This window comes from Chrysemys picta, chromosome 3 (genome assembly GCF_011386835.1).
Source record: "Chrysemys picta bellii isolate R12L10 chromosome 3, ASM1138683v2, whole genome shotgun sequence".
Classification (NCBI taxonomy): Eukaryota; Metazoa; Chordata; order Testudines; family Emydidae; genus Chrysemys; species Chrysemys picta.
The window spans coordinates 142,796,871-142,823,066 of record NC_088793.1 but is presented as its reverse complement, the minus strand read 5'-3'; the positions used below and the strand labels follow the sequence as shown (position 1 = coordinate 142,823,066).

Here is a 26,196-nt window from a genome sequence, read left to right as displayed (position 1 = left end):
TTTCTCCTTCTGGCCTCTGATCCTCAGTGTCACGTTGCCAATGTTCCGAACAAGTTAACAAGATGCCCGCTACAAATTATTCACTCCTCACGTTCTTAATTGACAGCAGTTTCACAGTTCAGGTGCCATTTCTCAGAAATCTAACAGGAAGCACTGATTTCTTTCATTACTACAATTGTGAACCAAGAATTGAACCCAGTACAGTAGGTTAAGAGGCATATATTAGATTTTTACATGAGCCTATAGGGGATTGTTAAATTAAATATCTGGCAAAAAGCCCTCTGCAGCTTTAGTTATGCTGAATCCTCATTTTATTAAAGAAGCAGATGGACTTTGTCCTGTAAGTAATTGTCTGTTCTCTGGAGTGGACGAGGGACTCATTGCACCATCTGTTTGGTTGTTGCTCCAGACAGTGCCTTATTACTGGCTGTGGCTGCTTCTGTGCTACTTGATTCCCTCAAGCCTACTTGATATCATCTTGCTCAGATACGAGATGTTCCCTTTGTTTCATTTTAAGAAAGAGAATTGTGTTTGTCACCACAACCTGCCAGGTTTCTCCGGTCAACCCATCTTCACAGTCCGCAGCGCTCCTCGGGAAGTGACTTTTTAGCCACTCAAAAAGTTTGGGAAAGGACAACAGGTTAGAGGCTATTATCGCTTCTCGGCTCTCTGTGAGCTGAGGGGTGAAAACATTTCTAGTGGTACCGCTCTGAGCTGCTGCGAGTTCAATTTGTAATAATACTGCCTATTTCATACAGAGCTTTCTATCAGTCGATCTCAAAGCATTTTACAAAGGAGGTCAACATCACATTCCTAATTGTACAGATAGGAAAACTGAGGCACTGAGCAGCAGAGTGACTTGCCCAAAATCACCAAGAAGGCCAGTGAGAGCACTGGGACTAGAACCCAGGTCTCCTGAGTGGCAATCCAGTGCTCAGTCCACTTGTAATCAAGGCCTTGGCCTCTCACAACCGATGCTGTCAGGGATGGAGCCTAATTACTGCTCAAAAACAAGTGTTCTGATTAGCAACCCCAATGGGAATGTTACACTTACAAAATCTTGTGAGGATGATGAGATGGCACTATTTGGCTGCCAGTCATTACTCTGAGTCATATTCCCAAGAATTGTGATGGGCACCTACTCTTTGCCTCCCTGTGGCCAGGTACCTATTGTGTGATATCCCTCAAGGTACAATTCTCCTTGTTCATCTTTTAACACTTGTATGGGATCACCTGGAGAGATCATGATGGCCTAGAAGCTCATATGCCACCAATATGTGGATTACATTCAACTGTACTTCTGCTCCATCCACACAGACTCCACCTCCATCACCAACATGTGCCAAGGTTTGGCAGAGATCATCAGATGGATAAACAGCAGCTAATTTGAACTTAGCCCTGGAAAGACAAACATCCAAGTATTAGGAAGGGGAAACAATAGTCTTATGTCAGAGATCAAAAGCATCAGATGAATATAGGTCAAGACAGTACATGACAAACTGGTGGGTATAATTACTTGGATTGTATTTTGGGGTTGGGGACAGAAATAAAAGGAGCAATGGTTAGACCCTTTGTCACAGCCAGATAATCTTTTTTCTTTTTTTTTTTTTTTTTTGTAGACTAAGGTCCGGGCTTACCCTTTCTTTCATCAGTGCCAGGGACCTATTTTATTGGTCCATTCTCAGAGACTAGACCCTATGAAGTTTCAGCCCAAGCAATAGAGGCACTTCTTAAAAGCCCAATCTGTTTGTGGGGTTTGAGGTCTATCACTGAAGTCCATTGCCACTGAATCAATACAGAGTATTCCAGTGGGATTCGGCCCTGCATTACACTTTCTGGAGACCTCAAGACATTTGGTTAACTCCATGAATAGAATTGGAATCAGGATCTATTTAGCATCACACAACCTTTTTTAAAAGGAATCGTATGCCGCTTCCACGGAGCCCTGTTTCAGTCTGTGAATTCCTCAGGAATGTTTGCAAGGAGTATTTAAAGAACATTGCAGCTACTCTACAGACTGTAGTGAGGCATTCATTATGGATGAAAGCTCTAGTCAATATGATTTGGGGAATTAGTTTTATCTTTAACATGTGTTGTTGTCTTTAAACACGTGTACAATACTTCTCTAAAGTTAATTGCTCTTCCACCTTTTGGACCTTTTCTGCTAATCAAAGATGAAGTGCCTTTTTATTATCAAGTCTATGTCACCCTTCGCTGCCCTCATCATGGCTGAAGATGCACTGACTCAGAATCTCCATATTTTTATGAGTAAGTAACATGCTCCTGATAAGTTATAAATGTGGCGTCAATTCTTCTTTATTGAAATCTGTGAAATTAACTAATTTAAATTCCATATGGTCCACTGATTGAGATAACATAGATAGCTCTTTTTATTAAATATAGCTTTGTTGAACATCAGGTCAATTAATAATAAGACCCACATTGAAAGTGATTTTATAGAAGGATAGAAGGCTTGAATTTTCATGTCTATCAAAAACTTACTGTTTAGAGAGGAGTTTTTCTTCGGTTTATTGTCCTTATTTTCCCATATTCCTGTGAAAACTTGGAGAAGCTGTAGTATTAATTTTTATTTGTCTTTTTCTTATGTATTAGTGCCATTACATCATATATACATAGACATTCTCTTTCTTCAGTTCTACTAATTTAAAATTCATTTACTGTCCTCACAGAAGATAAACTGCCAGATATTTGGTGCAAATCACCGTAATGTAACTGAAGTCAATGGAGCTATAGCCGTTTAAACCTGGGGATATAACTTAAGATAGGTGTCACCTTTTGCCCCATATTCTTCATAGAAATATGCTTATGATATGAATATAACATACCTAGAGATATATTTTATGCAAGATGGGTCTTGTGAGATATCATTGGAAATGTTATGATTTACTGAATGTGATTATCCAATTTGTTTGCATGTATCATTTCTGTATCTGGAGTTAGGAATATTGACTACGTAACAATTACAACTGTGTTTGCACCTGGGAAATGCCCACGGGAGAATAAGAAATCAGCCTGGAATGGGCCAGCAGGAAAAACAATAAGACTTTGAAGATACAAATCTCCCACCTTCCTCAGAAGCTTCCTGGGATGCTGCTTTGACACTGCAAGGTCAGGTGACCCTATTACCTGATACGGAGTGCCACTTTGGACACTGCTGGTATTTTTCCACTGGGAACAAAGGATTCCCGCCTTATGTAAATCTTATTTAAAGGTGAGCAGTGAGTCAATCAGGGTCTCCAGTTCTTCACGGAATCCCTGACCAAGATGACTGCTGGGAAGACCAAAGACTGAACTGGGGAAAGAACTGGACCCAGGCTAGAAGCTGTCTGGCCTATGAAGAATAATATCTGGAACTTTATGCTGCAAACAAAAGCAGTTTGTCTTCAAGAAACTCTGCAATCTGCCTGAAACAACTTTAGGGTAAGAAATTACTATGTGTAACCTGTTTCTTTAGTGTATTAAGCTTAGTTTGTATGTTTTGTTTTATTTTCTCAGTAATCTGCTTTGTTCTGTTTGCTACCCCTTATAATCACTTAAAATTTACCTTTTGTAGTTAATAAACTTATATCTTGTTTATAACATAACCCAGTTTGTGCAATTCGTATCTGGGGGTGCAAGAAGCTGTGCATCTCTCTCTCCACATTGAGGGAGAGGGCAATTTTTGTGAGCTTGCGCTGTGCAGAATTTTCTGTATAGCACAAGACAATATTATTTTGGGTTTAGTCCCCAAAGGGGGTGTGTATGTGAGTGCTGAGTAAATCCCTGAGCTGATTCTTCCCACACACTGCTGATTTCAGTCTGTGTCTGCAGGTGGGTGTGGCCTTACGTGTGTGTGTGTGTGCTAGAGAAGGCTTGAGGGCCTGGCCCAGCAAGGACAGGGTGAGGAAGCCCAGGCTGGTGGAATGGGTGAATGCAGTAGGACCCCAGCACATCAGGTGGCATCCTGGATGGGGGGGGGTCCAATCCAACATGATAGGCCAGGTCTCATGGGTGAGATATTGGGCCTGATTCACCTGTGTCTTATTCCAGCATCCTGCTGACGCAACTCAACTGAAATTATTATTGAAATTATTACAAGTCCATTATCATTAATGCAAGAATAAACCTAAGACATGGTTGGCATTATATATTTGTGGTGGGATAATATACAAGGGAGCAAGCAGGGACAGAAATGGGGAGATAATGCATTTTGAAGCATGAATATATGTAGTTCTCTGAGTATAAAACTGTATATCAGTAAAAATGAAAGTGAATCCTTCTTTCTTTTCAATGAAAATTTGTCAATAAGAGGGTTTTTTCATACACAAAGAACCTTCCGAATTTTATCTTATTTAAAATGGAGGGGAAATAAATATAAATATATACACATGCATATAGTTATCTATATACACATTAAGGATGGTAATGAACAGAGAAGTGGACAGTTTGACAATCTTTTAAATGTACCAAAGATACTAAACAAGGGGCTTTTTCCTTTAAAAAACTTTGTCCAGCTAATGAAAATGGGAACAAGGGATGTAGTTAAAATGAAAGCCTTATTTAATATTTTACATGTCAAATGCTTCAATTGTTTTTCCTTCCTTTCTGTACCTTTAATATAAGATTCAAAGGGTGTTTAATGGTGTGTTTGCCAAGGTGCTAAGCAGGCTGGGGTCTCCATATACCCCTTAGGCCCCTATATTCAATCTAAATTAATACCACAGTACATTGTGAAATGTGCATGGATTTATCAAAGCTCCTAAGTGCTTTCCTGACCCTGCTGTATTATGAGAGCTGACCTGACACCCACCAGCTTTAGCATCCTATTCATGGTGCCAAATAGTAGCAAGCACCCTTGCTGTCCTTTCATCACAACTTGCAATGCCTGTTAATTTAGGCCCAATCCAGTTGTCACTCGCATCAATGGACCTCTGTCCCCTTAGCTCATTCTTAGAACATTGAGCTAATGGTCAGTCCACAGAGATCATTTTATAATGTTCTTTCCACAACAAATAAGAAAGGAAGGGTTTTTTTTTTTATTAGTAATGGTTATTGGATGCCAATGGATATACTGCTAACATATATCACTTTGTCAGCTGAACAGCAATTTAAAGTCAAGATCCAGGGAAACACAATGTAGCAGACTTTGGAAAATCAATTTTAAAAAAAGTCATTACTAACGGATTTTAAAACTGACTTGAATGGCTCAAGGGCTCTGTAATCCAATAGACACAGGTGCAAAACGTAAATGGACAAAAATACAATAGTCCAGAGAAGAGTTATGGATACTAACGTTTATTTCACAATCTTCTGTTTCAGACAATAACACAAACTGAAGAACATGGAACACATATTTCTTGGTACATTTGAATGTTCTGCTTTTGAAAAAAAAAATAGTATCATTGCCGCTGGATATATTAGTTAATAGGGCATGATAACATTGCATACTGGTTGTTATTTTAAAAATTAAAATTCATGGCTGATGTGATACTTCTTTCCCTGAGTCTCCCTGCCAATTTTTATAATGCTACAATAACTTTCTTTTTAAAAAAGGTTCTCTCTGCTATTTTTGAAAAACCCTCACAAACTGGGAAATTGACAATACAGGGGAAACAGAGAAACCTGACATATGAAGTGCTGGCAAATGCAGAAAGTAAATAAATTTACATAAATCAAAAAGATTTTTTTCCCCTTAAATGATTTGCAGCCACAGTAGTCTGAGGTGTTACTTGTAACAAGAGTAGTTTAAAAAAGAAGTGTGATTATAGGGTACACTGTGGCCCTTTAACAAGAAATTCAAGCTTACTAACAAAGTGCCACATTATGGTGGATGCTCCACTGGTGAACGAGAGAGGGGAAAAAGTAATCCTATCTTCATACGTAGAAAATACCAGGTACTAAATGGCTCTCTAATATAGCAGAGAAAGTGTAATAAAAATGTATATGTTGTGTGTTATACAGGGGATCAGACTAGATATTCTAATGTCTCTTCTGGCCTTGGAATCTATGAATTCTCCCCCCACCATCCCTCTTTGCACTACTGTGCTGCAGTTGGTCACAACTACAGCCCCTCCATGTACTCCCTGGATTTGAAGACTACTTGAAGAAGGTGGGAAGGAGGCAGGGTTATGACCCCATTCTCCCTTACCCCCTGGCAAGTACAGTAGGTTACTTGTGCAGGGAAAGAGTATGCTGCATTTCATGAAGGGACGTAGCAGAAGGAGCTCAATCTGAGTGCACCAGGGAGCTCTAGGAAGAATCCCTGAATCAGAATTGCTCCTGGAGCTCTTCCAGGACAGGGGAACCGTACTCAAAGCCCTACCACTGGAAGGTCTGGGAACACTCAGTGAAGGTTCCAGCCCCAAGCTTAACTCTGACTTCCTAACCCCTTTATCTCGGTCCTTGATTTAACTTTCAGCTATGAGCTACAGAACACACCCCCACCCACATCATCCCATAGGAAATTCGACATACTGGCCTACATGCAATGAAACTAAACACTTATTAGTGGCTGGAGACCAATCCCATCACTGCTTTCATGTCGCAGGCCAGACACCACATCTCATACATTCCCTTCCACATATTGGCTATTCCTGCCCATCACCCCACCATGGGACAGACACCCAGCTCTGTCACATTCTTCTTCTTAGCACTAGTCAGACTCTCCAGATGCCAGACACAGATTAGAGATCAGCGTCCTCCATATCCACCCAGACCATACAGGCCAGAGGCCTTCAGGGTCATATGCACTCTTGTGAGACAGGCCGGAGATGTCTTGTACGCATGAAATAGGCTAGAAGGATGGGTGCAGTGTGTGGTACTGGGGCCTGTGCCTGTAAGAGCTGAGCTTTCCAGAGTGTGGGCGTGACACAGCCAGCTGGAACTAGACAGGGAATAATAAATAAGCACTGAGTGATCACTGAACACCACATGGAACCAGGAGTAAAAATAAATTAAGAAAATGCCTTGAGTGGAAAAATGAAGTAGTTAAAAGCCCCACCAGAGTTGAAACGGTCTCTATATGTGGAAGACAACTAGAGAAGGTTTAAATAGCACTTCACTCTGTATATGCAAGCAATGGGTACCAGCAAGAAGGAAGACAGGCAGAAAGCAGCCTTATTTCTGACAATAGCTGGTTCTGAAGCACCTCGTTCGCTTAATAGTTTTCAGATAACTCAGGTAGAAGAGGCTAACTATCAAACTGAAGTACAGAAATTTGAGTAGAGCACTTCATTTAAAAAAGAGGGATATGAAAGGTATGTTTTTGATCAAAGGAAGTGAAACTATAGAAAAGAATGTGACTGATCTGAGGCTGAATAGACAATCTTGCAGTTTTGAGGGGATAACTGAGTCCCTGATAAGAGACCAGATCCTGATTAGAATCTGGAACAAAAAACCCACACTGAAAGATTAAGAATTAACCCTTGACAAAGCATTTAGAATTTGCCAAGCAACAGAAGTCACTTAGTCCAGAATGAAGCTTATGGAGGGTGGACAGTGTTCTGATGCTGTAGATACAACCAAAAATCCAAAATATCAGAAAAAAGGGACCTGAGGCAGAAAGGCATGCAGAGCTCAAAGTCAAGCAAAAACAGCCCATGGAGCTGTACACAGTGTGGCAAACACCACAAGCCAGGACAATGCCCAGCATATGGGAAAAGAGAAATGCAATGGATTCATTATTTGCAAGCACTAGCAGAGTGTAAACAGCCTGAGTAAAGAGAATGACAACAGCACCACTAGCTCAGATGAATTCTTCATAAGAGCAATGGACAATGTTGCAGCAGAAGATGGGTGGATTATCAAGATGAAAGTAAATGTGACACGTATTGATTTTAAGTTGGACACTGGTACACCAGTCAATGCATTGCCAGAAATATGGTTAGTAACTTGAAAAGAAAAGCCACAGGTAGTACAAGGTAAACATGTAAAACTCAGGGTTTACACTGGTGAGCTCATTCCCACTAAAGGGCTATGTATGGGTAAATAACCAATTGGAAGAGACACAATTTGTAATAGCACCCATTAGTGTGTTCAAAGCATGTTGAGACCATGGTCTCATCAGGAGGGTGCAGCCTTTGGAGGGGCAGGAGGCCAAAACAACTGCGGAAGAGTTTGAGGACATCTTCTAGGGAGTAGGGAAGCGCTTGATAGAGTACAGAATAGAGCTGAACTAGACACGATAAATCAATCCCTGATAGATCGATCACTACCCACCAATCCAGCAGGTAGTGTAGACATACCCATAGACTGAATAGGAGAACCAATAGAATCGGTACACTCATTGGTCATTGAAAAAAGTCCGTACTCTTCGCTTATGTATAAAGAATAAAATAAATACGTAAAAGAGGAACATTTTACATTACCTACAAGGGGAGACATTTGGGGGGGGTGGGGGAAGATTGCTGATGACAAATGTTTTTCTACACTAAGGTCAGTAGTCTGGCAGGTGCCCTTAGAAAAATAGAGCCCATGTTTGTGCACATTCCGCACCCCCCTTTAGGACACACTTTTTGCAGACTGCCATTTGTGTTGCGTTTGGCTCCTGAGGTGTCTCACTAGAAAATAAAACAAATTTTTCGTGGTATAGTAAGGTTTACATACATGACATTTTGATCTGGAGAAAAACAAAACAATAGAAGACCACGACTTCAACTCCAGTCATCTTTGGAATGCGCAATAGCTGCTGGGATATACCTAAACAAAGATGTAAGTTCTGTGTAATGGAAATAACATTCCTGAAGAAGTTGACACAGCAAGGTGTACAAGTAGATCACAGTGAGGTTGACGCTATCAATAATATGCCTGCTGCAACAGATCGGGAAGGGGTGCATTCCTTGGAATGGTGAACTGTGTAGGGAAAATTTGTGCCTAATCTAGCTGCCCCAACCATAACTTTATTAAATCCTGCTCTTTATTAAATGGACTGCTCTTTCCATATGGCTGTTGCTTCCCGCCGAACTCCCTGGCATTCCCTGATTCCCTACTGTCCCCTCAATAACAGGCCCTCCAGAGAACATTGGCCCTCTGACTCCAGTTCCACTGATCATGGTATACTGAGAGCACAACTGTGCCAGGACCTCCCATGGACACAGGATGTAATTCATAATACAAAGTTTGAGAAACTAAAGGAGTTAGAGGCCCCAGTTCTGAGGTACTTAGACAGTAAACACAAAACTAAGTTTTCCATGAATGCCTCCAAAGGAGGTATTGGTCCTCCTACAATGGTATGATCCAGACCAGTGTCTCCTGCATCATGGGCCCTAACAAAAACTGAACTCTAATACCATCAAATAGAGAAAGAGGCTTTGCCCTTAGTCCACAAATAAAAAAAAAAGTCATGTCTTTATTTATGGGAGGACTATGTTAGCTGAAACTGCCTATAAATCACTTATTTCCACTCCCAAAAGAGGAAATACCTGGCAAATACCCCACTTCCCATAAAAATACATACATTAATTTTTCAGCTATAGAGGTAGGGATACAAACCTGGAGGAGATTTGATGGTTGCAGACACACTCTAAAATTGGAAGGGGCTAAAACTTCCACTGGCATTAATGGGAACAGTGTGCTATTTTACTTGGGAGGACTGTTGAACTGAAAAAAAAAAAGTCTCTCAAGAAAAACCATACAGCTAAGAAGTACAATGACATCCAAATTTGAAAAGATCTCTAGCAAGACTATTGCCAAAATCAGTAATTCTCTAAATATTAGAGCAATGGCATCAGATCAGAAAGGGACTGACACTAGGAGTTAGGAAGTTGACGGACTACTCAGCTGGAAGTGCTGTTATCTCGGGAAAAGTACTTGATTTTACAAAAGAAACAGATCTACTTCATCATTCCCTCAGCATGGATTTCAAGATATCCTTCGGATAAGTTCTTAACCTGATGTGTTTCAGCTTTGAAAACATAAATGGCCCCATAGAGATTTTCCAGTTACAGCTTTTATTTCTCATCCCTGAATCATGGAATCTACTTTCTTATTATTCTTTTATTTTTGCCTAATTTTTGACTTTATTCCCAGTTCTGCCACTTGCTGTCTGCACTTGGAAAAGTACTTAACTGATCCATGACTCAGTTTCCCCAGCTTTAAAATAAAGATTACAATATTTATCCACCTATGTAGAGTATTTCTGATCCTCAGATGAAAGGTGCTTTAAGAGCAAAGTACTATTATGCTGTCATTATTATCATCCATTTGTTTCTGAACAAAAGTGAAACATTCATCAATTCCTTGTTCCTTTTCATTTGTTAGAAGAAATTTCATATATGAAAAGAATACTCCAGCAGATGTGGAGGAGTAAGAAATTATTATAGTTTAAGAAAAATGGCTGGCTCAATTGCCTCACGCCGCATGCAGCCTGCGTTCCACAGAAAGTATGTGGACGGCACTCCAATCAAAGCCAAGATGAACTTCAATCTTATAAGACAAATGGCAATATAATGTACAAAACCCTTTTGCTTTGCTCTTTCCTTTCAATAATCTTTGAGGACCTTTATGTCGTTATTTTATGGCCTCCATCTCCATAATATCTGAACCCCTCCTAAGAATCATTGAATTCTACCTTCAAAACTTTCTGATCAGGTAATTAACAATTTCCATTTTTGAAATTGGGAACTGAGACACAAAGTTCAAATGACTTACCCAAACTCACCCAGAAAGTCTAGCAAAGCCAAGATTTAAACGGACACTTCCTGAGGTCTAGTCTAGTACCATAAGCCCATCTGCCTTCCCACATTCAGTTCTGCTTTTGTACTAGGTCTGTCCATGCGGTCCTATTAGTCCTTAATGTAACATGGAAGGCTCTCATAGGCAACCAGGCACAGAATGTTAAGGAACTGGAATTCTTTGGATTGCTCTCAGAGCTTAGTTTTACATGTGAATCCCTTCTATTGATCTTGAAAATTAATTAAAAATTAAAATCAATGGATCCAAAGAACAGGTGTCTACAGCAGAGAGGCTGCCTGCTGTATTTAAAATTGCCCTCAAAGCTTTAAAAGAACATGTGTGCCTCTTCCTCGCTCCCATATTTTAGTTTAAACAGTGTTCCCTCATTCACTTTCTTCATATTAGTTCTATCCTTCATTCAATGATTTCTCAATGTATCCAAGTTGCAAAATGTTCAGACCCTTCAGCATTCTTATTTTGGAAAGAACTTATTTTCTACGTGGTTCAATAGCCATTTCATTAAACCCTGAAACCTGTCTCCAGCACCCAGTCTGGATTGTATACTGGGCACCTCCAGGGGGTACTGGGAGACTAATCCTCCATCTGATGCGGGAAAGTGGCAGCAGAGCCACTTTGCCTCTCCTACTCCTTCCTCAGGGCTAGTGCAGGCTCCACAGACCAAGTTTCCCTGCTCCAAAGAGTTCAATAGCCAATTGATTACTGTGGTAGTTGATCTACTGGACTTGCCCCCATATCTACAGGCAGGTCACATGCTACCCATGTAACAGCAAGGGTGGTAAAGATCCTCAAAAGGTATTTAGACACCTATCTCCATTGAAATCTAAATGTTAGGGCTTGCCTACGTAGCAAGTTACTGCGCAGCAAGCTGATAGACTGTAAATTCACACTGTCTTTCTGTGCAGTAATTTACTGTGTAGACATGCCCATAGACGATCCGGGCCTGTGCTCCTGCCCAGCATCACCAAATCTTGCCTGTCTATGTATACTAGGGCTGCAGCAGTCCAACTGCCTCTGGACCCTTCATTGCCCCGGAGGTAGAGACACAGTTTGTTCTAGAGTTGCCAACTCTGTTTGGATCTATTCTGGGAGGTTTCAAAACTTGACGTAGTGGCATTAATGAATGGACCTAATGTACTCAAACTCATTCATTACAGAGCCATCATTTTGTCTTCAGTGGAAACAGAGTGCCATGTGAATCATAATTTCACATTCTGAGACATAAAACTCACCCAGACTGAGGTTGAAACGGAAAGAGGAGACAGACTTGTTGAAAGTATCTGGGTAAGGATGAAAGGGGTAAAAAAACCAAGGCTGATGTCATGGTGTGGGGGGGTCTACTACAGACGACCAAACAAGGAAAGAGGTGGAGGAGTTTTTTTTTTTTTTTTTTTTAAACTAACAGAATCATCCAAAGCACAGGACATGGTGGGGGAATTCAACTACCCAGACATCTGTTGGGGAAATAACAACATGGCATAAATTATCCAACAAGTTCTTAGAATATATTGGAGACAATTTATTTCAGGAGGTAGAGAAAACTCCTAGGGGAGAGGCTGTTCTAGATTTGATTTTGACAAATAGGGAGAAACTGGTTGAGCATTTGAAAGCAGAAGGCAGCTTAGGTGGAAGTGATAATTAAATGGTAGCGTTCGTGATTCTAAGGAATGGTTGGAAGGAAAAGAACATAATCAAGATAATGGATTTCAGGAAGGCAAAATTATCTGTTAACTCCCTGAGTTTGCTCAAGATCCCATGGGAAGCAAGTCTAAGAAGAAAAACAGTTCAAGAGAGTTGGCAGTTTTTCAAAGAGACCTTATTAAGGGCACAAGAGCAAACTATCCCACTTCGTCTGAAAGATTGGAAGTATGGCAAGAGACCACTCCAGCTTAACCAGGAGATCTTCAATCATCTGAAACTCAAAAATGAGTCCTACAAAAAGGGGAAACTAGGTCAAATTACAAAGTATGAATCTAAACACAAGTATGTATGGACAAAATTAGAAATGCCAAGGCACAAAATGAGATTAAACTAGCTAGAAACAAAGAGCAGCAAGAAAACATTCATTCTACAAATACATTAGAAGCAAGAGGAAGACCAAGGACAGAGTAGGCCTGTTACATAAAAGGTTGTTACAAGGAGGAGGAGGATGAAGAAAACAACAAACAGAAAACGTGGAAATGGCAGAAGTGCAAAATGACTGTTTCAGTTTTCACCAAAAAGGTTAGTTGCAATTGGACATTTTATATGCCACTGGATGCCAGTGAAAATAAGGTAGGATCAGAGGCTAAAATAGGGAAAGAATAAGTTTAATGTCTTCAAGTCACCAGGGCCTGATGAAATATATCCTAGAATACTCAAGGAGCTGACTGAGGAGATATCTGAGCCATTAGCAATTATCTTTGAAGAGTCATGGAAGACAGGAGAGATTCCAGAGGACTGGAAAAGGGAAAATATAGAGTCAATTTATAAAAAGGGAAATAAGGACAACCCACGGAATTACGCACCAGTCAGCTAATTTCTGTACCCAGAAAGATAATGGAGCAAATAATTAAGCAATCAATTTGTAAATACCTAGAAGATAATAAAGAGATAAGTAACAATCAGCATGGATTTGTCAAGAATAAATAGTGTCAAACCAATATAATAGCTTTCTTTGACAGGGTAACAAGCCTTGTGGATGGGCAGAAGCAGTAGATGTGGTATATCTTTACTTTAATAAGTCTTTTGATACCTTCTCGCATGACCTTCTCATAAACAAACTAGAGAAATACAACCTAGATGGAGCTACTATAAGCTGGGTGCATAACTGGTTGGCAAACCGTTCCCAGAGAGTTGTTATCAGTGGTTCACAGTCAAGCTGGAAATGCATATTGAGTGAGGTCCCACAGGAATCAGTTCTGGTCTGATGCTGTTCTGTATCTTCATCAATGATTTATAAAGTTTGCAGATGATACCAATCTGGGAGGGGTTGCAAGTGCTTTGGAGGATAGGATTACAATTCAAAATGATCTGGACAAACTGGAGAAATGGCCTGAAGTAAATAGGATGAAATTCAATAAGGACAAATGCAAAATACTCCACTTATGAAGGACTAATCAGCTGTGCACATACAAAATGGGAAATGACTGCCTAAGAGGTAGTACTGCAGAAAGGGATCTGGGGGTCAGAGGATCATAAGCTAAATATGAATCAGTGGAACACTGTTGGGGAAAAAATGCAAACATCATGCATTAGCAGGAGTGTTGTAAGCAAAACATGAGAAGTAATTCTTCTGCTCTACTCCACACTGATTAGGCCTCAACTGGAGTATTGTGTCCAGTCCTGGGTGCCACATTTCAGAAAAGATGTGGACAGATCAGAGAAAGTCCAGAGAAGAGCAACAAAAATGATGAACAGTCTAGAAAACATGACCTATGAGGGAAGATTGAAAAAAAAATGAGTTTGTGTAGTCTGGAGAAGAGAAGACAGAGGGGATATAACAGTTTTCAAGTACATAAAAGGTTGTTACAAGAAGGAGTGAGAAAAATTGTTCTTAACCTCTGAGGGTAGGACAAGAAGCAATGGGCTTAAATTGCAACAAGGGCAGTTTAGGTTGGACATTAGGAAGTAACTGTCAGGGTGGTTAAGCATTGGAATAAGTTGCCGAGGGACGTTGTGGAATCTCCATCATTGGATATTTTTAAGAGCAGGTTAAAACAAACAGCTATCAGGGATGGTCTAGATAATACTTAGTCCTGCCAGGAGTGCAGGACTGGACTAGAGGACTTACGGGTCCCCCAGGTGCAAGCTGTGCTGTGGGACCGCTGAGCACTCTGTCCCAACTTGGGCTGCCTCTCACACACAATGCTATTGGCAAGCTACAAACCTCTGGCAGGTACTGCACTTACACAGACATTCACAGGCAGGGACACACCCAAATGAGTCACATGAATGCTTTCCTCAGCCACTCATGAACCAACAGTAGAGAGGCTCCAGCCTATTCCCCCAGCTCCACAGTTCTGACCCCAGAACTGTGCGGTCTTACACTGGTGAGAAGCCTGAGCAGTGTAAGTTCATTACCCGGTCCGCCCCCCCTCGATGTGAAGAGGACACACACTAGTCTTTGTAAACTGAGCTGAGATTTCCCAAGCACTTCAGCCAAAACATGCTGTTTTAAGTAAAATATAAAACCATTTTATTCAATACAGAAAGAGAGATTTTAAGTGATTATAAGTAGCAGGCATAGAGATCAAAGTTGGTTACCCAAGAAATAAAAAGTAAATTCACAGTCTTGATTCAAATCTTGTTTAGTTTGTAGAACTCAAGCAGCATCTTACCCTGACAGATGGCATAGTTCTTCAATACACAGGCTGGGACACTTTTCCAGCCTGGGATCACCCTCACCAGTTCAAAAAGTCTGTCCTCCAGATGTGTGTTTCCAGGTATTGAGTTGTGGGGGGAGTGAAGCCAAATAATGATGTCATTTCCCCCATTTATAGTTTCTTCCAGCTTGCTGGAAAGATCTTTTGATTTGGGGATCAGGCAGTCCCCATTGTCTACATATTCTCTCTGAGAAGTCTTCTGGGATAGCTGTCAGGAGTGAATTCCCTATACTGGGCCATCAGCGCATCTGGCTACTCCAATGTTGAACCTGAAAGACTGGTTGTGGGTGTTCCCAATCTCACAACATATTTCAGTAACACACAGCAAGACTTCATAACTTCACATACAATAATAGCACATACAATCCAACAGGATATTAATGTTCAACAGATCAAGACATTTAAAATGATACCTCGCAAGACATACTTTGTACAAAACATATCATAATTATACGACAGTGGTGAATGAGGTTTCCAAGGCGCTGCTTTGAGGTACAGAGTGCCACAATGAACTCTCTCAGTCCCTTCCAGTCCTATGATTCTAACCATATTGCATAAACAATATTGCAAAATCTCCAGTTGTAATATGAATCTCCCTTCATATTTAATGGAAAATGCTTGAGGACACAAAACACATTCTGCTGTAAATTCATTGACTTTGTGCAGCCAGTTTTTATAGTTAGATCCTTTACACCAGTCATTGTAACAATAATACATTTTCTTTTTCATGGTAGCTTCTGAGCGTCTATGTTTTGAAGAGCCCTCACCATCATCCATTTCTGTCCTCTTTATTTGAAAGTGTGAGGCAGTTGCAGTGGAGTGCAGACTAAAGAGACAACACGAAAAGCCCACATGCATATGTAACCCACACACCACCTGGGTGTGGTGTTCCGTCCCCTCTAGTGGCACCGAGGCCACTTAGAGATTGAGTCTGCTGCAGCCTTAGTTAAGAGCCATGTGGCTTGTAGCTCATGCAGTAGAAGCATATGCATTTAGCTCCAGAAGTCTCAGGTTTGATTCCCACCTACCAATAACTGGAGTCTGTCAATGTTACACATAGATATATCAGTTATGGAGCACAGGACTTTACATGATGACAAAGTCATAGCCACACAAGATAAAGAAATGCATGCACAGTGCAACTGTTGGGCAGACAAATGCTCATTAAAATGCCCAATGTTATTAAAATGGTAAACACTGGCTGGACTACTGTATAAATGGGATTCAATATTCACTTTCAGAATGCCCCATGATTTATCTCCCAGGTTGCCCTCAGCAGTCTCCTGGAGATTTATATTTAATTCCTAGAGACTCATGGGCAATCCTGGAGGGTTGTCCAGACATTATAGGGTTGCCATGAGTATAATTTACTGTCCATTATATACCAAAAATAAGCCCTTTCTCCTAAAACATGCACAGTGCACACATTTTTACCCCCAAACTCTTCCTAGTGCCACTGCAACTACTACTAATTTGTTTCTTTAATAGAACTGCAACACTTGACAAACTCCAAATAATATTTTCATTTATCATCATAATTAACCTATTATCCAGATTAAAGGGCTTTTTAAAAAGCAGTGAGTTCCTCTGTGAGTGTGAGCCATTCCATTCTATTGATGTCTCAGCAGAATAACCCCACTGATTTCAGTGTAGAACGTGGCTTAAAGACTGATTGCTTAGTATGAATTTTTATCCCTGAGATTCAAAAATGTTGCAAGTTACTGTTTCAAATTGCTTCTTAGTTATAGTAAGATGCATTACATCTAGGCCTTCTCTTCTCCCCTAAATCGCATCTTTTAAATATTTATCTGATCAATGTTTATAAAGATGTCTCTGTTTTAAGTTGCTTACAAACAGCCAAAATATATATTATTCATATGTCTCTGCGAAATGGTGTTCATAGCCACAGACATAGAAATTATGTACAATATAACAAACAAGTTGCCCAGTCTTTGGATTTGGGAGTGATCATTTGTGTGAGGTATTTTTCCTTTCTAGATCCTTTCAGATATACCATGCTTCCCATAAAACAAATAAGAACCATCTCTTTAAAATGACTATCCTAGGTGAGTGCTCTAACCATCGGGCTAAAAAATTAACAGGGACAGGGAGAGCACCACCGTCTCCACTTTTGCAAGAAAGGGCTTAGGCACCTAACTGCAGGAGAGAATCTCAGGGCTTGTATGTACCTAAAACGTTACAGTGGCACCACTCTGGTGCTTCAGCATAGATGCTACCTATGCCAACAGGAGGGATTCTCCCATCAGCGTACATAACCCACCTCCCCTAGAAGTAGTAGCTAGGTTAACAGCAAAATTCTTCCATCAACCTGGCACCATCTCCGTGGGGACTTAGGTTGACTTAACTACACTGCTCAGAGGTGTGGATTTGTCAATCTAGTTAAAGCAACCTAATTTTCTAGTGTAGATCAGGCCACCCCCCCACCACACTCCCTCCCCTCCAACCCAGGCACCCAAATTCCTTTGAAGGGTGGGATTTTGGAAATGCTGAGGAGAGGGATGTGGCCTACAGCTTGCTGGCTTTTGTGGATCCCACTCTCAGACACCTTTTCATCCTGCATTGTATAGGGAGCTCCTGTGCCTAAGATGGGGTTGTGAATTCCATTAGGCAGTAGAGCACCTAAATGTTAGGCTTTACGACACTGGGTTTAAGTCCCCTTTGCGGATCTAGCCCTTATATAGCACTCTGAATACATAAAGTGCTGTACAAGTAAATTCATTTCCAAAACATTCCTGTGACAGGCAGACAAGTACCTACAACTGATCAGCACAGAAACAGAGGCACAGCAAGGTGAACTGGACTTGTCTAAAGCTACATGGCAAATCAGCGAACAGCATCGGTTGGTGAAAGAGACATGATTTCAAGCTTCACAGAGCTCTTCTTGAGGTCAAGGCAAGCACAGCTGCGTAGCTCAAAAGCTTGCCTCTTTCACGGAGAGAAATTGGTCCAATACCTAACCCACCTTGTCATGCTCTCGTGTTAGCTGCTGTTGTGATTAGTGATTGTGTGTTAGTGATTGTCCTCATCACCAGACCACTTGTAGGACATGATTTGACCACTGAGTCTCTCTGATGCTTTAAACAAAGGACAAGGAATCAGGGAGTCTTGAGTTACACAGTCTGATCCTGTAAACACTTATGTGAGCAGTCCTGTTGACTTGTATTGGGAGTAAGCATTTTCCAATGCTGGATTCCTGGCTTTGAATCTCTCGGTGGCTCAGATCAAGTCACTTAGAGCCCAGTCTTACACCCATTCAAGTCAGTCAATGGAAAGATTCCTACCGACTTCAATGGGAGAAGAATAAAGTCTCTTACTTCTCTGCCTGTTTCTGCACCTATAATATGAAGCTAAGGATCTGGAGTAATGATTAAAAAGTGGTATGTATTATTGCCCAATGAAGGTGGAAATCTGAAGGAGGAATCTTTCACATTTCAAATAGTAAAAAGATTCAAAAGGCCCAGTTGGGAACTACTACTCGGAAAAACCCAGAAAAATCAGAGACATAAAAAAGACTAAAGTAACTTAATTTGAGTAGTGCTCAGAAAATATTGCTTGTCTGCAGGCCCTGTAGCATGCATGCTGCCCAATCTCTAAAAAGTTTTTGCAAAATTATTTAAAGAAAAAGGATGTTGGTCATTATTATACTGGCACATCTGAATTGCCATGGTCATTCATCATGATTTTTTACTGCAATACTTAATTATGGATAAGTACATTCTATTACAGTATATTTTTGGGATAAGTTTTAACAGTGTTTGAAGTGGGCCCATCAATATGATACGCAGTGGAATGCCTTGTCTAACTCAGTTAAAATTAATGGTAGTTTTGACAGATTCTTATTCAAAGCACTAACCAAATCCTTCAGACAATTAATTACTGTAATATTACTTTGAAATGTTTTAAAATCTGCTTTCAACTCCTTAATTTCATTACATAAATCAGAGCAGACAGTGGATATTTCTTTGTCATTCACATAATATCATTAGCTGTTCCCCTAGTCTTATATTGCCAGATGCAAATGTTGAGGTGCTTTTCCCCCCCAATTACTTCATTTATTTCACTCCGGTTTATTTCCTCATCATTAGCTAATAGTTCAGTCAGTTCAATTCTGTATTTCTTAACAAGGTTTCCCCCCATGGCCTCTACTTCTTGGTGGGGGGAAAAAACTTTCCATTTTGATCTTTAGGTTTGATTTTATTTAATAATTTTGCATGGTGCTGAAGTCTACTTCAGGATTGTCACAACCCTGGTCAAGCTCCCCCTGCTGGACACTCACCATGCTGCTGTGTTTGGTCCCACCCCCAGGGGGCCAGGTGTTCTTCAGCTTTCCAAGTCTGAGCGAAGTCCAAGTGTTGCCTCCAATACTGGGTCTCTGGGCACCGTTGGGGTACAGATCCTCTTTCTAGCACAACTTCTGAGAGTTGAGCCCCCACAGTCCAATGCCTAGATCCTGATACTAGTGCCGACTCCCTCAAACTTCCCAGTAAGTTAAGTAAATTCTTTCCCAGAGCTCCACCATTGTGGGCACTTTGGTTTACATGTCATCTCTTCAGGGACACACAATAGTTGAAGCCAACAGACACAGGCTTTGCAAAGGGTTCTAAACACAATTATTCTTTAGACAGCACAAGAGATACAACTCCAGGGGGAAAAACCAACCACCACCACCTCTGCCTCAGTTTCCTCACCTCTCTAGAGCATTCCTTGGGATTTAGTCAGAGTCTTCTATAATCACCCTCCTGCAGCTCATGGCTTCTGAGTCAAGGAGCCCCTCTCGCTGATCCCTGCTGCCAGTTATGGTTGGCAACTTGGTAATATTTAAAAACCAGACACTCCAGCAGGAGCGTCAGAACCAACCCTGCCTCTTCCCCACAAACCCCCATCCCCGCCCTGCCTCTACCCCCAAAGCCCCTCCCCTGTCCATTCCTCTCCCCCCTCCCAATCACTCCCTGCTTTTCTCTACCTGGGTCAGGAGGGACTTGCCTGCGGAGCTGGGGCTGAGAGCTGCAGCCACCCAATGAAAGTAGGAGGTGGACCCAGCTGAGTAGGGGCTGAAATGGGTGATGACCCAGCACCTCTCCGACTCACAGTAACTGAACTTCAGGTGTCCAGTCAGTAGATATGACTGGACACTGTCAGGTCCCCTTTTCGACCTTTCCCGTTGAAAACCAGACACCTGGCCACCTTACAGTGTTCCTTCCACTCTTTTTCAAATAGCCAGCGAGAGACTTCCTTTTATAACTTCCAGATCTCTGTCTCAGCTGGTCCTCTGATCATCTTTATCAGGCAAAGATGATCAGACCACCCCACCCTCCCAGCTGATATGGCATTTGGTTACTAGATCAGCTTTCCTGATTGTATTGCCCATGTAGACCTATTCAGATTTCAACCAGCCTTAACAGGCCACTCACCTCAGCCCAGATATGGCCATGACACACACAAACTAATCCATTGAATCACCTATTCCCCACTTGCAGCCAATGTCTCTAGAAAAAAGTTAACCCCTTCAGGTCAGCTCACAAGCAGCATAAAATTAAATAGGCAAACTGAGTCACAATATTTCATAATAATAAAGGGTGGAACCATTTCCTGAAATGCTTAATACATAGTGCTGTTTGTTTCCTTCTGACCCATTGGTGTGGTCAGGGCACAGAAGACAACATTAAATATTGGTATGTGCACTCTGAGTGAATTTAATTTCACACAGTTAGAACAGGAATACAAATACTTTGCTGTTGTAAATGTGCCCTTCATGTAGCATTATACTTGCTCTTTTACACATCTCAATGATAAGCACTACCAAGGAGGAACTTAACAATGAGGTCAGCTGGTAACCATTTAAAAGGCCACATTGCACCATTCTCTTCATGAACTCTGCATCTTCTTATTCCTCTCAAGTGCACATGGATAATTTGTGATCGCATGCTTTTCAGAGTCACTGTTTCAAGCACTGCCACTTACCTTGGGCTAATCATTGGCACCGCATACAATTTTTAAAAAGCTTTTTAGTTTCAATGTTCATCTATCAAGAAGCTTAATAGTAGAATATCAGTAAGGGGTTCGGATTGTAGATTGTACAACAATCTGCAGAGTACATTATATGCCAAATGACCCTTAGGAGCGATGAGAATTATGTATAGAAAGGAAAAGCAGGAATTATGTATAGAAAGGAAAAGCAGATTATTTGATGGTTAAGGAATAACAAAGCATTCCTATTTTGGTGGCTTAATTGACAACTAGACCCGGGTTACCTCAAGAAATTCATGAAATGGCAGTCATACTCTGTGGAAGCCACCTGTGTAATTATTTCTGGCATCTATTACATTTTCCATTATACTTCCCATATTCTCTCAAACCATTTTTCTAAGCTAGGGGCATCTTCCCTTGTCTAACTGACTGCAATTTCACAGCAGGATGCATTTAGCACACAAGATGAATTTCACAGTCTCTAAATGGTGCTGCTTATTGGCGGCCCCAGCAAAGTGACCAGTGGGCTACATGGAAGCTCATTCCCAGTTACAACGTAACCTATGTCCATTTAAGAATAGATTACAATAAAACTGACATTTGGGCAACAACTCAAATTAATGATCAGGTTCCAAACTGTAGGGGCGGGGGGAGGTAAGCGATTTTACTGAATTAATCAGAGAACTAGAATGTGATCATGGTATTAGAGAATATATGGCATAGACATGAGGAAGTTATGGTTATGGATTAAGCTTTAATTTCAGTTTTCATCACTTCCCGATTTTCCAGTACCTAACTGTGCAACTTTAAAACTCAGTGAATGTAATTTTCTTGCAGATTATCCTGAAACTCTATTTAACAATGTAGCACTGTAATACTGTCACTTTCTGTTTACAAAAGGAGTGTTACACTTGTATGGTCAATAGTTCCTAGCTGCAGTGTCCATATAAAAAGAGCAAGGGAGGGGGCACAAGAAAGTCTGCGTGCAGGCAACAAGCTGGGGAGAAAAATGACCTAACTAGTTCCCTACTCCTCACCTCTAGACTTGACCTGCACAGTGCACTCTTCTGTCTCTTTAATGCAGCTTCAGAATCCGGGCCTGATCCAAAACCCATTGAAGTCAATGCGAAGGCTTTCAGTTGTATGAGCTTTGAAGCAAGTCCCCAATAGGGTGGAACGGATGCTGGCTATTGTTAATGCAGAGTTGTGGCTTAAATACCACAGTTTAGCCCTTAGAAAATGGGGAAGCAACACAATCTATGAATGCGGCAGTTTGTTACAGTTTGAGGGGCATAGGGGACTGATACGTAAGAAATAATATTTCCATTCTCTTTAAGCAAAGAGCATCTTTCAAGTGAGGTAATTTAAGTGTCAACCCTTCAGTTATTGGACATCTATTACATTTTCTTTTAATTTGTCCATGCTTTTAAATTAGGGGCCGCATAATCACTCAGCTATCACAAGTCTGAAGCAGTCCTTTTCTACAAGTCACCAGGAGCAATGTTGCACAGCATCCACCAGCAAATATATGGAAAAGTTGTAGGACTTGTAAAGAAAAAAAACAAACAAAAAACAAAAACAAAAAAACACTTTGTGGTGCTTCAGGAGTCACTAGCAAGGAATGAGAAGTAGAGCCTCTGCTTTGTAGGTTTATATCCTGTTGAATAGGTGCACAACTGCATACTAAAACTGACATCCATAAATCTATATAGTAAAATGTAATGGTCAACAATATTGAATGCTTTGGCTGTTCCTTCAGCAGTACCAAAAGAGAATAAACCCACAGCAGATACTTTCTGCAAGCTATTACTTAACAAGTCCCTGTAAATTTTAGGCACATTTCAAAAGCACATTAAAATATATTGAGGAAACATTCCAATCCCAATAAATTATTATTAATAATAGAGGTTCTGACCTGTCTCAGGACAGATAGTAGCAGGGGTGCTGGAACTAGGGGTGCTCAGAGTGCAGCAGCACCCCCTGGCTTCCTGGCTTGAAGTGGCTTCCATCATATACAGGCTTTACAGTTTTGTCCAATGGCTTTCGGCACCCCACCCCCCCACTATAAAAACTGTCCCAACATCACTGGCTAGTACTTGCTCAGACGAGTAGTGCCATTGAACTCAAAGGGATTACTATTATAAGTACGTACCACTCCATAGGCCTAGGTTACCCCCTTTGACTTTGTACCATATTCTAAGGGAGAGGCCCAGCATCTCTTTTACCCATCTCCCATCAGTTTTCAGGAAGTAGAAGTTGGCCTGCTTGTGGCTTCTAACTCAGTGTTTTTTGACCTGTGGTCTGTAGATCCCTGGGAGTCCATAGACTGTGTTTAAGATTTCCAAAGGGATCCACATCTCTATTCAAAAATGTAGGGGTTCACAACTGAAAAAAGGCTGAAAACCACTGTTCTAACTCTTCCCCAAAAGAACAAGGATTATTTCATTACAGTACAGGGTAGTCTGGGAAAATTGAGCTTTGAACACACACTTGGAATCTGTAAAGGGCCAGAAGAAACTAAACAATGGGGCATGAAGGGTTCCAGTGATGAATACTTCAGAGGCAGGCATTTCATCCCTCTGAATATATCTGACTGAGAATTTGGGGAAGCCAGGCCTACCAACCAACCCCTATCAACCCCAATGAAGAAATAGGAGGCAAATGCATATCTGACTGCTTCCTGAAGTACTTGGAATGTGCGTGGGCATGAGCCAATCAGTTCTTGAAAATATCAAAAAAGAGGAAGGCTACTGGGTCCAAAAAACCAAACAAACACACAGCTCAAGGTAAGAACGAGGAAGAAACTAGGCTGGTTTGGGGAAATTATTAAAATTACACAATTGTTTGTAAGATTCTTATTTTATGTGGCCACCTTTGTCTTGGCTGGTTAAAAACAGGTTATTTTAATGATGCAAAGCAGCAATGAAATTTAAAGTGCGATTTGTGAGCTAACAGGTCAAAACAGCTTCTGCCAAGATACTTTTAGGGAAAGGCCTAAGTTTAAAGTGAAAACAAGTTGTCAGAAAGATTTTTATGAGTCCACCTTCTAAACTATACATCTTCCCTAGACCATAACGTAAGGTGTCATTCACCATCAGTTTCCTTACAGTCACATTACAGAGGATAGTAATAGAGATGGGCCATAAACAAAACCAGAATTCCAGAAGTCCTTCAAATGCCAAGGGGAGAAATAAAAAAAATAAAAAAAAGTAGGGCTGGATGGGACCCCCAAGAGATTATCTAGTCCAGCCCCTTGCACTGAGGCAGGATCAAGTAACCCAGACCATCCCAGTTTCCCTGTTTAATAACTGTCTCAAATTCTGGAAGCTACAACAAAATGCTTAGGATCAGGTCCTCTGTCCAGAAGAAGAGCCTAGGGATCAACTGGTATAGATCAACTGATATTTTAGAGGTGTTTGTCCAACCTGTTCTTAGAAACTTCCAATGATGGAGATTTCACAACCTCCCTTGGAAGTCTATTGCAGAACTAAACTACCCTTAAGAAAAACCTTTATAATACCTAATCTCAATTGCTCTTGTGGCAGATTAAGCCGATTTACTTCTTGTCCTACCTTCAGTAGACACGGAGAGCAATTGATCACTGTCCTCTGTATAACAGCCTTTAACAGAAGACTTATCAGGTCTCCCCTACCAAAGGATTATTTTCTCAAGACTAAATATGCTTAGTCTTTTTAATTTTTCCTCATAGGTCAGGTTTCCTAAGCCTTTTATCATTTTTGTTGCTCTGGGATCCAGTATTCCAGCTGAGGTCTCACCAGTGCTGAGTAGAGCAAGACAATTACCTCCCATGTCTTCAGTATGACACTTCTGTTAATATATTCCAGAATACCAAACTTTCACAACTGCATTTCATTGTTGATTCATATTCAAATTTACAATCCATTAGAACCCCCAATTCCATTTTAGCAGTACTACTATCTAGCAAGTTATTCCCCATTTGGGAGTTGGGGGATTTGATTTTTCCTTCTTAAGTGTAGTACTTTGCACTTATCTATTGAATTTCATCTGGTTGATTTCAGACCAATTCTCTAATTTGTTAAGGTCATTTTGAATACTAGTTCTATCCTCCAAGAGCTTGCAAGCCCTCCCAGCTTGGAGTCATCCACAAGTTTTATGGGTATGCTCTCCACTCCATTATCAAAGTCATTTACAAAAATATAAACTAGTAAAGGACCCAAGACTGACCGCTGCGGGATCCCATTAGATACATCCTCCCAGTTTGACTCCAAACCATTGATAACTGCCCATTAGGTATGGTCTTTCAACCAGTTGTGAACCCACTTTATAATAATTTCATCTAAATCACATTTCCCTAGTTTGCTTATGAGAATGTCATGTGGGACTCTGTCAAAGGCCTTTCTAAAAATCAAGTTAGATCACATTTACTACTCCTCCCCTATCCAGTAGCTCTGTCAAAGAAGTCAATTAGATAGACTTGGCATGATTTGTTCTTGACAAATCCATCCTGGCTATTCCTTATATCCCTATTATATTCTAGCTGCTTTCAAATTGATTGTTTAATAATTTATTGTTCCAGTATCTTTCCAGATATTGAAGTTAAGCTGACTGGTCTATAATTTCCCCAGGTTCTTTGTTCCCCTTTTTAAAGATAGGTATTATGTTTACCCTTCCCCAGTCCTCTGGGACTTCAACTGTCATCCATGAGTTGTCAAAGATCATTACTAATACTTCCAAGATTGCTTCAGCTAGTCCTTTAAGTACTAGGATGAATTTCAACAGGTCCTGCCCACTTGAATACATCTAACTGTTCTTTCACCTCTTCTCTCCCTACTATGGCTTTTGTTCCTTTCCCCTTGTTGTCAATATTAATTGTGTTGAGTATCTGGTTCACCATTAACCTTTTTAAAGGAAGACTGAAGCAAAACAGGAATCAAACACCTCAGACTTCTTGAGTAATCAGTTATTAGCTTGAGTAATTAGTTATTAGAGTTATTAGCTCTCCTTCACCACTAAATAGAGGACCCACACTTTCCTTTGTCTTTCTCTTGTTCCTAATATATTTAAAGGACGTCGTATTGCCTTTTATGTCCCTTGTGAAGTATAACTTGTTTGGTACCTTTCTGATTTTGTCCCTATATACTTACACTGTTCTTTTGTACTCCTCCAACAGCAG

The 26,196-nt window shown here is 40.7% G+C and overlaps 1 long non-coding RNA gene across 1 annotated transcript in view; it reads right to left on the bottom strand.

The window, feature by feature from the left end:
- Nucleotides 1-26,196, bottom strand: part of LOC122173521 (uncharacterized) — a 58,406-nt gene that overhangs the window by 16,961 nt on the left and 15,249 nt on the right. Inside the window, exon 3 of the long non-coding RNA XR_006174026.2 lies at nucleotides 1,234-1,398. This is a non-coding gene — a long non-coding RNA (uncharacterized LOC122173521). The remainder of the gene's footprint in view (nucleotides 1-1,233; nucleotides 1,399-26,196) is intronic.